The sequence below is a fragment of the Neomonachus schauinslandi genome, chromosome 1 (genome assembly GCF_002201575.2).
Source record: "Neomonachus schauinslandi chromosome 1, ASM220157v2, whole genome shotgun sequence".
Lineage (NCBI taxonomy): Eukaryota > Metazoa > Chordata > Mammalia > Carnivora > Phocidae > Neomonachus > Neomonachus schauinslandi.
The window spans coordinates 65,845,804-65,856,867 of NC_058403.1; positions in this window are offsets into that span (position 1 = coordinate 65,845,804).

Genomic DNA, 11,064 nt, shown 5'->3' on the forward strand with positions numbered 1-11,064 from the left:
TACCCATTTGCATATCTTCCTTGGAGAAATGTCTATTCAGATCCTTTGCTCGTTTTTAAATCAGGCTATTTGTCTTTATTATTGAGTTGTAAGATTTCTTTGCATATTCTGGATACAAGTCCCTTATCAGATATATGATTTGTAAATATTTTCTCCCCTACTTTCTTTTTACTTTTTGATGTTGTCCTTTGAAGTGTCAAAGTTTTTAATTTTAATGAAATCCAAATTATCAGTTTGTTTTTTAAAGTTGTTGTACTTTTGGTGTCAGATCTAAGGATCCTTTACCATATCCAAGCACATAATGATTCACTCCTATGTTTTCTTCTAAGAGTTGTGTAGTTTTAATATTTACCTTTAGGTGTTTGATCCCTTTTGAATTAAGTTTCTATTTTGAGTTAATTTTTATAAATAGTATGCAGTAAGGATCCAACTTGATTATTTTGTAAGTGGCTATCTAATTGTTCCACCACCATTTGTTGAAAAGTCTATTCATTTCCACATTGAATGGTCTTGGCATCCTTGTCGAAACATCACAGTCACATAAATTCATTTCTGGATGCTCATTTCTGTTCCATTAATCTACATGTCTTCTTTTTTAAATTTTATTTATTTATTTGAGAGAGAGAGAAAGAGCAAGCATGAGCAGGGGGTAGGGGCACAGGGAGAAGAAGAAGCAGACTCCCCGCTGAGCTGGGAGCCTGATGTGGGCCTCAATCCCAGGACCCTAGGATCATGACCTAAGTCTAAGGCAGACGCTTAACCGACTGAGCCACCCAGGTGCCCAGTACCACACTTTTCTTGATTACTGTTGCTTTGTAGTAAGTTTTGAAATCAACAAGTATGAATCCTCCAACTTTGTTCTTTTTCAAGAATGTTTTGGTTCTTCTGGCCCTTTGAAATTCTATATGAATTTTAGAATCAGCTTATAAATGTCTACAAAGAAGTCAGTTAGGATTCTGATAGGGATTATGTTGAATCTGTAGGTCAATTTGGGAAGTAATGCCATTTTAACAATATTAAACCTTCCAATCCATGAACATGGGATGTTTCCTCAACTATTTACATTTTCTGTAATTTCTTTCGACAGTGTTCCATAGTTTTCAGAGTATAAGTTTTGCACTTATTTGTTAAACTTATTTCTAAGCATTTTATTCTCACGTGTGCTATTGTAAATAAAATTGTTTTCTGGTTAGCCTGGTGGTGGGTATTGAGGAGGGCACATTCTGCATGGAGCACTGGGTGTTATGCACAAACAATGAATCATGGAACACTTCATCTAAAACTAATGATGTAATGTATGGGGATTAACATAAGAATAAAAAAAAAAAATTAAAACTCAAAAAAAAAAAAAAATTGTTTTCTTAATTTCATTTTGGCTTGTTAATTGCATGTGTATAGAAATGCAATCAATTTTTGTATATTGGTCTTGTATTCTTCAATCTTGCTGAATTTGTTTATTGGTAATTTGTTTCTCGGGATTTTCCTATACAACAAGGTCATGGCATCTGCAGAGAGACAGTTTTACTTCTTCCTGTCTAGTCTGAATATCTTTTATTTCACCCTTAATTACTGTCTAGAACCTCTGGTACAAAGTTAAAAAGAAGTGGTGAGAGTGTATATTATTGTCTTGTTCCTGATCTTAGGGGGAAAGCTTTCAGTCATTTACTATTTAGTATGATGTTAGCTGTGGGGTTTTTGTAGATGCTGTTTATCAAGTTGATGACATTTTCTTTTAGTTTTTTAAAATTATGGAAGGCTATTTATTGGATTTTGTCAAATGCCTTTTTTTCTGCATCTTTTTTTTTCTGCATCTTTTAAGATGTTCATGTGGTTTTGCTTTTTGTTTTTTTACTATAGTGCTTTACATTAATTGATTTTTGAATGTTAAACCATCTTCACATTCCTACAATGAATCCCATTTGGTCATGGTATATAATTATTTTTTATGCGCTAGATTTGGTTTGCTAGCATTCTGTTGAGGGTTTTTGCATCCATATTCATGAGAGATATTGATCTGTAGCTTTCTTGTGATGTCTTTGTTTGGTTTTGGTATCTATGTAATAGTGGTCTCACTGAATGAGTTGGAAAGTTTTCCTCTCCTACTTTTTGGAAGAATTTGTGTAGAATTGGTATTTACTCTTCTTTAAATGTTTGGTAGAATTCAGCAGTGGAGCTATCTGGGCCTGGGCTTTTGTTTATGGGTGATTACTAATTTAACTCTTCACTTGTTATAGGTCTATTTAGATTGACTCTTCTTGAATTGGTTTTAGTATTGTCTTCCTAAAAATATATTCATTCAATCTGTATTATTTACTTTATTGGCATAAAATTGTTCATAGTATTCCTTCTTTGGACCTACCTAACAGATTTTGGACTGAATTGTTAGGAAGGAGAGGTAAGGAAGAAGTGGAAGGAAAGGGAAAGAGAAAGGAGAGAAGAAGAGAAAGCAAAAGAGGAAATTTGTTTTAAAGATGCCCTAAATGAGCGTCTGCCTTTGACTCAGGTCATGGTCCCAGAGTTCTGGAATTGAGCCCCACATCGGGCTCCCTGCTCTGCGGGAAGCCTGCTTCTCCCTCTCCCTCTGCCTCTCCCCCTACGTGTGCTCTCTCTCTGTATCTCTGTGTCTCAAATGAATAAATAAAATCTTAAAAAAAAAAAAGATGCCCTAACTAATGTCTCCCTCTGTGTTCTGCACTCTGTTCATCATCCTTTTAGTGCCACTTGTCAATCCCCCTGTCCCCAAATAATAATAGTATATATTAAGTGCTTATTTTATACCAGGTAGTGTTCTAAAGACTTTACACATGTAACTCACTTAATTCCCATAACAATCTCATGAAATAAATATTGTTATTATCCCCTCTTTACAGAAGACTGAGTGTAGAGAGGTTAAGTTACTGCCCAGGACCTCATGGCTAGTTAATAAAGTGAAGATATAATCCCAGGCTATTTGCCTCCAGGACCAATGCTCTTAATTCCTACACTCTACTAACACAAGCTCAGAATTCATTTGCTCAGCTATTCTGACCCCTGTAGGAGGCAAGGGAGAGCTTGAAATAGTGTAGTGATATATATGTATGTAATGACCACTGCTAGATGCTTCATAATAAAGAAACTGTCTTATCCATCTGCTGTCAGCTCCTAGCACAGAGATATTAACTTCAATCAATGAACTAAAAGATCTCCACTGGCTGGCTAATATTAATGCCATACGGCTCTTAGGTAACAGAGACTACCAGAAATGATCTCACTGGCCTAATAATCCTTTTCCGAGAAATGCAAACATGGACACAAACATCTGTAGTTATAAACTCAGAGCAGGATATACAAAACTCTATAATCAGATTGATTAGATTTATTTGTACTTTATCCTGATTTTGGTATAGAAGACTGAATATACCACATGTTTAAGAATTAATCTAGTAAGAGACATACAGAACATATGTAAAGACAATTACAGCACTTCACTGTCAGAAATAAAAGACTTGAATAAATGGATAAACATATCCTGTCACTGGTTAAGTAAACTTCATGTTAGTGAGAACATAGTAGCAAATAGGAATAGGAAAGAAGATCAAGTAATGTGTGCAGTGATTCTCAATCATCCCTGCATATTAGAATCACTTGGTTTATAATTTTTTTAAAAGTCCCAAGTTGGGGGGCAGCTGGGTGGCTCTGTAGGTTAAGCGTCTGCCTTTGGCTCAGGTTATGATCCAGTAGTCCCAGAATGGAGCCCTGAGTCGGGCTCTCTGTTCAGTGGGGAGTCTGCTTCTCTCTCTCTCTCTCAAATAAATAAAATCTTTAAAATAAAATAAAAGTCCCAAGTCAGGCCCCATGCAGACTAATTGAGTAAAAATCTGAGAAAGAGTCTAGATGATTCTAACGTCAGCCAAGGTTGAGTACTAGAGTGATATAAAGGAAAAAGGAGAAAGGTTTAATGGAAATACTTGAATTGAAAATATATTTCAAAACTTAAAATACTACAAAAAATTTCTGATAGTAGGTTAAAAACAGAATAGATGTGTAGGGTAAACCCTGACAGTTGTTTATTTGTTTTGCTTTTGTAATACAAGTGCCTCATTTAAGCTTTGGTGAGGCATCCACTTCAAAGACTCATCCTCTTCCAAGATAACTATCTCAAATAAACACAGCACCAGCCACAGACCAAGTAAAGAACCAAGCCACCTCCCTCAAATGAGGACTCCCTTGTTTTAGAGATCTTGGTTAATTTCGATAACCATCTGGGCCACTCGTTTTCTTTCTCTCTTCCCATGCTTTACATTTCCATTCTTACATTTTAAATTCACCAATAAAGAGTGAGCCCCCAAAGCCCTAGGCCCCCCATCCTCCACCCCCAATAAAAACAGAATTCCAGGCCAGGGCAATCTCTTTCTCTCTCCCTGTGACTTCACTTTGTGGGCCCGGGTATGCTATGTAATTTCCAGATCTTGTAAGTAATAATGTTTCCCCTCCAAAGTTTCCTGACAGTTATTGCTTAAGGGCCTAAGGGTGTCTTGCAATCATAGTAAGAACCACAAGTACTGCTCCAGCCACAACATTGGTTATTGATAGGCTGAGACCAGCCTAAAACAAGATGATGAAAACAGGAAAAAAAAAACATGTCAAAAAATGTAACCCAAATCTGTTTAGTCCCAGCAAAATAAAGTGTGAAAATTATTTTTCATTTACTAAATGTTGTTGAAAAATTACACTATTGTTGAAGATTTACACTACGTTGAGAAATTACTCTTTTTAAAAACAATTTTAATGTGGAAGATAATTTTTTAAAGGGAGTGACATTTTAAAAAATAAGGAAGTGGTATTTGAACAATTAGACTTACTTCCCAAGAACTGTTGGAATTCCAAGAAAAACAAAAAGAAAATAGATCTGTAACTGGATAATTGTAGGCTGTCCAGTTGATGGAAAGGGTATTTGAAAGCTCATTGGTCATTTAGGGCTTATCCAAATAAAGGGGCAAGTTTCTCCAAAAAAACCCTGCTTTCCTTTACAGTACATTGCAACCAAGGGAAAATTGCATTTCTGAAGCATTTTTCCCCATCAAATTTGAAATGGAATCTGGGAGCATTTGTACATAGAATTTGTAACTCTATCGCAAAAATTGTTTTGTCTAACCCCAAAGAGAGAAACTGAATGTACTCTTGCCTTGCCAAGGTGAAGGACTCAACCCCAGCTGTCTGTCAGGCCCTCCCAAATTCTCTGCCACAGACTGTTTTTAAATAATGACCAGTAATGGGCCAAGTTACAACTCAGAGGGCATGATTCTGCTCAGGGTTGTAGGCAATGCCTTCTCTGTTCTGTCTTGGGAAACAGGTTTCTTCACTTACCTGAGGGAGTGAATCTATGATTTTCTGCCTGGTTTCTTATTTTAGGAGAGAGCCAAAGACTCATCCTGGACCCTGGAGGCTTCTGAGGCTTCCCCTGCTGGAACTTGGTTCAGACCCAGTGGGGAGTTTTTCCCAAGAAACTATCCAAGTACATGCCTGGTGCTTTAAATGACAATATGAGGAGGTATTGGATGAGGAAAAAATGTCCTAATGTCAATGGATAGTTTAAATAGGGAGATATCGCTTGGCCACCTGACCCAGTGGGAATGTTCTTGATAGACTCCTTTGGTTCAAGAGAACTTATTTTATGTAATACACAGATTTATCATAAAGATGCATCTGCTTAGGAATCTAGGAAATGTCAAACAACCAGGCCTTGTGAAGGGGGACCCATACAGAACTGGGTCTCAAAGCTGGAGACCCAAGAACCGGAATCCAAGGCAGCTCTAAGAACCTGAGGAACTATGGATGCGGGTTTTTACTCTAGAGCTCTATTATGAATGGGCTCAGCTATTCCCCAAGCAGCTGTCTGCATCTGTTTCTGTCCACTTTTGTGCCAGCTCCAACTGGCATTCTTTCTTCTGTATAATTTTCCCTGCTTCATGGTGTGCATCCTCATGGGTCCTGCTTTCTCAGAACACTGGACCCTCGTGGCTCCCTATTGTACCTCATCACCACTTCCTTCAAGCTTCACCTTCCACTGCTAACTACATCATTTCCTCAGTATTTCTCAGTTCAAAGCCTTGAAGAATTTGATTGTCCAGATCATCTTCTTGCCCCACGACATGTCCTAAGACACTGGCCAACTTAAGGTTAGCAGTTCTTGGGCAGCTGCCCAGCCCTAGTGATGCATAGTGCAAAACGGGCTACCAAGGGGTGCTATTTCAGTAGGAGATAAGGGCCAAAGAGTCCTTCCTAGAAAGGGCTGTGGTGTGGCTGGTATATGATCCACATGACAAACATATGGATGGAGGAATTAATGGATGGATGGACAGACAGGAATATTGTGTCCTTAAAGAAGTAAGGCATGATTGATTAGGGGGGAGAGAGAGATTTAATGTAGATTTCACAACTGAGCATAAACCCCCCCCCCCAAAACAAAAAACCCTCTGCATTGGTTTGTTGCGATATATGAATGAGATCTGACCCAAATCCTTAGGAGCCAAGTAATGAACAGATCCTAGTTGGACTAGCTCTCAATGTCAAGTCATTCTTAGAGAAAGAAGATGAATTTCCCGCAAATTCCTTCATACACTTCTGGCCTGGTGTAGGGCCTGGTCTTTAGCCTTTGCCTATTAGAATTTCCCAAATTTTGTCTCCCAAATATAGCAGTCATGTAAAATACTTAGAATGGTACCTAATTTGTAGTAAGCAATGAACAAATGAGCTATTAGTAGTAGTATACTGTTCGTTCATTGAACATATCATTTGGCTCCATGTAACAGAATCCTAAACATAGAGGCTTAACCAAGTAAGTGAACCACTCCTATTATATCCCTCAATGAATAAATTAAAAATCCCTGCCCTCACTTAATTTGGAGACAGACAGCCCGGGGCTGGGATGCATTCAGAAGCTGGAAGCTATCTTTGCTTAAACCTCATTAACATTTTGTTTCCTCTCCAAAATAATGCTGTTGGGTAAATTAGGCTTCTCCTAGAAACGCTGCCCCTATCAGGAAGAATCACTTTATGACTATTTTCTTTATTCTTCAACATTCATGCTCAACCATATAAGAAGTGTTTTTTGGTTTTGTTTTTTTTAACGAACAATCAATCAATGCCATCAAGGATCCAGTCTCTGTCTTTCTGTTCAGCCCTCCTCAACATATGGTTTTTAACTTTGTGTTCATCACCACAGTGAGCAAATAGTCCTCATCCTTCTTGTTCCTAGTGACCCTAATCATACTCCAGGGAGAAAGGGGGAGGAAAGGACAATGCCTCTATCAGCAAAGTTTCCCCCAAATGCCCCAACAGTCTCCTGCTTATAGCTCATTGTCAAAAACTACCTCACTGCTATCTGGGGCTGCAAGGGAAGCTGGGCACACTGATACTATAGACAAAATCAGGATTCTCTTGATCAGGAAGAGGAAAATGGCTAGAGGGTAGAAAACTAGCAGCATCTCAGGCTTAACTATCCCAAGCACTGAGTACTCCACAGTGCCAGCCCTCAAAACCTGGTGGGATAGAGGTAAACCAGCAATTGAACAGCATGATAAAGACCATGAAAGAGGTGTTCATCATGCAGGCACATAATAAGGACATCTAATTTATATCTGAGAAGTCAGGAAAGGCTTGCTGAAGGAAGTGATAGCTGAAACATGAAGCATGGGTAGGAGTTGGCCATGGCAGAGTGCATGTGCTGAAGTTCAGAGGTAACACTGGGTCTTTTCTGGAAACAGAAGTAGTTTCCTACTAGTGGGGAATAGAGTACATTGTAGAGAGTGATGAGGTTGGAGGCAAACAGGAGCCAGAACACAAAGGACTTCAAAAGCCATTTTAAGAACTTGGTACTTATCCTTGGGGAGAACCCACGGAGTTAAATTTTGCCTGCTAGCTTTTAAAATTAGAGTGGAAAAGCCATTCTATCTACAGCAACTATCTTTAAGTGCCAGTGGATTTGCTGTCCTTTCTTAATGCATCAGGAAATCCACAAATTCACCTAGGCTAAGTCCTCTTCCCTCTTACAGCGATTACCCTCAGCAGGCCACTGCATTCAGAAGCTGGAAGCTATCTTTGCTTAAACCTCATTAACATTTTGTGTTTCCTCTCCAAAATAATGCTGTTGGGTAAATTAGGCTTCTCTTAGGAACGCTGCCCCTATCAGGAAGAATCACTTTATGACTATTTTCTTTATTCTTCAACATTCATGCTCAACCATATAAGAAGTGTTTTTTGGTTTTGTTTTTTTTAAGGAACAATCAAGGCTTAACTATTAGGCTAAAGGTACACACAGATATCATGAGTAACCTCAGTAATCTCAAACATTTGATTAGCTCACATAACTCCAGGCCGAATACTCATTTTTCTTGATTTGCTGGGAAACCACATGTTGGACTAATCTCCCAGTTTACAAGTTATCCCTGGACGGTCTTAAATAGGTAGCATGGCACAGCAGAGACTACTGTATAGCAATGGGTACATTATCGCGCCATTTCCTAAACTGGCTATCTTTGAAGCAAAACTTGAAAAAGAGAATGACCAGAGTACCTGGCTGGCTCAGTTGGTAGAGCATGCGGCTCTTGATCTTGGGGTTTTAAGTTTGAGCCCCACATTGGGTACAGAGATTACTTAAAAAAAAAAAGAGAGAGAGCATGACTTACTAGAAAACTTCCTTTTTATTACTGCATTTATTTGGTATTATTTGTCTCTATTTAAATCGGCTTTTCAAAGACAGGGAATTATAATACTCTCTAATCAGCTGAAATCAGTCATTTGCCACCCACTCTCTACTCCCCATTCCAGATTCTTTTTTTTGGCATGTAGCTTTATCACCTTTCAGCATACTATATGCTTTACTTCCTTACTACTGTCCATCTCTCTTCACCACATATAAGTTCTTTAAGAGCAGGTATTTTTTTATCTGTTTTGTTCAGTGATGTATAGTATTGGCAAATAGTGCCTAGAATATGGGAGAGACTCAAACATTTAAGGATTGGTGTTTCTTCTATGGCTATCTTCTGTCCTGCCAAGGAAGAGTCAAACTCACCTTTGAACTTTTGCATTCAGCTTCTTCTCCCTCTCTTTCTGACTAAATCCTACCTATCAGGGCGCCTCGGTGGTTCAGTCCTTAAGCGTCTGCCTTCGGCTCAGGTCATAATCCCAGGGTCCTGGGATCGAGCCCCGCATCAGGCTCCCTGCTCAGTGGGAAGCCTGCTTCTCCCTCTCCCACTCCCCCTGCTTGTGTTCCTGCTCTCGCTATCTCTGTCAAATAAATAAAATCTTAAAAAAAAAAATAAATCCTACCTATCCTTCAAGCCAACAAAATCAACAATTATTGTTTAAGGCAGCAGCTATATACAAGACACTGTTTCAAGAGGCAAATCAACTTTCAAGAATAGTATGCCATCCCGGGACGCCTGGGTGGCTCATTCAGTTAAGAATAGTATGCCATCCCTTTCTCTTCATATTTGAGGGTTTAAGTGCCATTCATCACAAACTAAACATACTAATATTCATTATAGTAAAAGTCACTGATTGCCACAATCGCACATTTTTCATGTTACATTGGGATGATTCAGGCATCCTACTAACATAATTGGATTAGCTAGATAGTATTTTAGCAGACCTGAAATTCTGGAAAAGCTGTTATGAATCCTTTCCAAGGACTGTTTCTCAATTCCCTCCTGAGCATCAGGAAGATCTTTATTTATTGAGTCTTACTTTTTATTGAGTCCTTTCAATTGAAAAGACACATGCAAGAAAAAAAAAGTATCAACTTTCTGTCAGGCACCATTCACTTTAAGTCCTATAGAAAATCTTTTTTACTGCTGGCCCTAAGAGATTTTTCCTTTTTAAGACTAGATTATAATCTCCACAAAAGGAGGTTTTTCTATCAATATCCCCAACAACTAAGACAGTATCTGACCGACAGTAAGTACTCAAAAGATCTGTTGAAAGAACAGTGCACATTTTATACTTTTATTGCTCACTTCTAAATGCATAATCTGATGAGGGTACACATACTGAAACATAGGCCTACCAATGACCCAGTTGGTCAATCTAACTGTGCCAGAGCCAGGTGGCTTGTTTAAATCATCATGGTAGGCAGAATCCTAAAATGGCTCTCCAAGATGTCCTACTCTAATCCCTTAGACTGCGAATAGGAGACATTACATCTGTGATGTTACCTGGCAAAGGGGATTTGCAGATTAAGGCTATAATCATTTGACTCTGAGTTAATCAAAAGGAAGACTGTCATGATAGGCCTAATCTGATCACAAAGACCCTTTGAAAGCAAAATCTGTCTGGTTTTTAGCAGAAAAGGAAGTCAGATACCAAGAATGAGAAGAATTCAATACACTGTTGCTAGCTAGAAGGAGGGGGCCATGCGCCAAAAAATGTGGGTAGCTTCTAGTTTAGAGTGGCCTCTGATAACAGCAAGGGAATGGGCACATCAGTCCTATAACCACAAGGATCTGAATTCGGCTAACAAACTAAATGAGCCGAGAAGCACATTCTTTCTATAGAGGCACCAGACAAGAGCCCAGCCTGGCTGACTTGATTTCAGCTTATGACACCCCAAGCAGAGAACCCAGTCTTGAACTTCTGACCTACAGAACTATAAAACAACACACAGGTGTGATTTTAAGCTGCTAAACTGTGGTAATTTGTTAATCAGCAACAGAAAACTAATTATGATCATCCTGTACTAGAAAGTGCTTTCTCTGCAATGACCGAATTCTGCAATGATATGTTTTTTACTGACTCATTTGAATACTATCATACAAGCCTTCCTCTGCCTTTCCCAAATTTATTTTACTGTTTTCGTTTTCATTGCCCATGGAAATACTGTCCAGGAAAATTCCACCCAAAATTAGTTTTTGCATATGAAAACAAGATAAGTTAAGGTACCAAAGAGAAAGTTTCTTTGGACAGTATGCAGCTTATAATTATTGCCATCTTACTCATTAGGAGCAACAAACCCCATAAAGATAAATAAAAGGATAAAATCATCAATGACCAAAAAAGGTCCACGTTCTTGCCAATAAATTTGTAAAA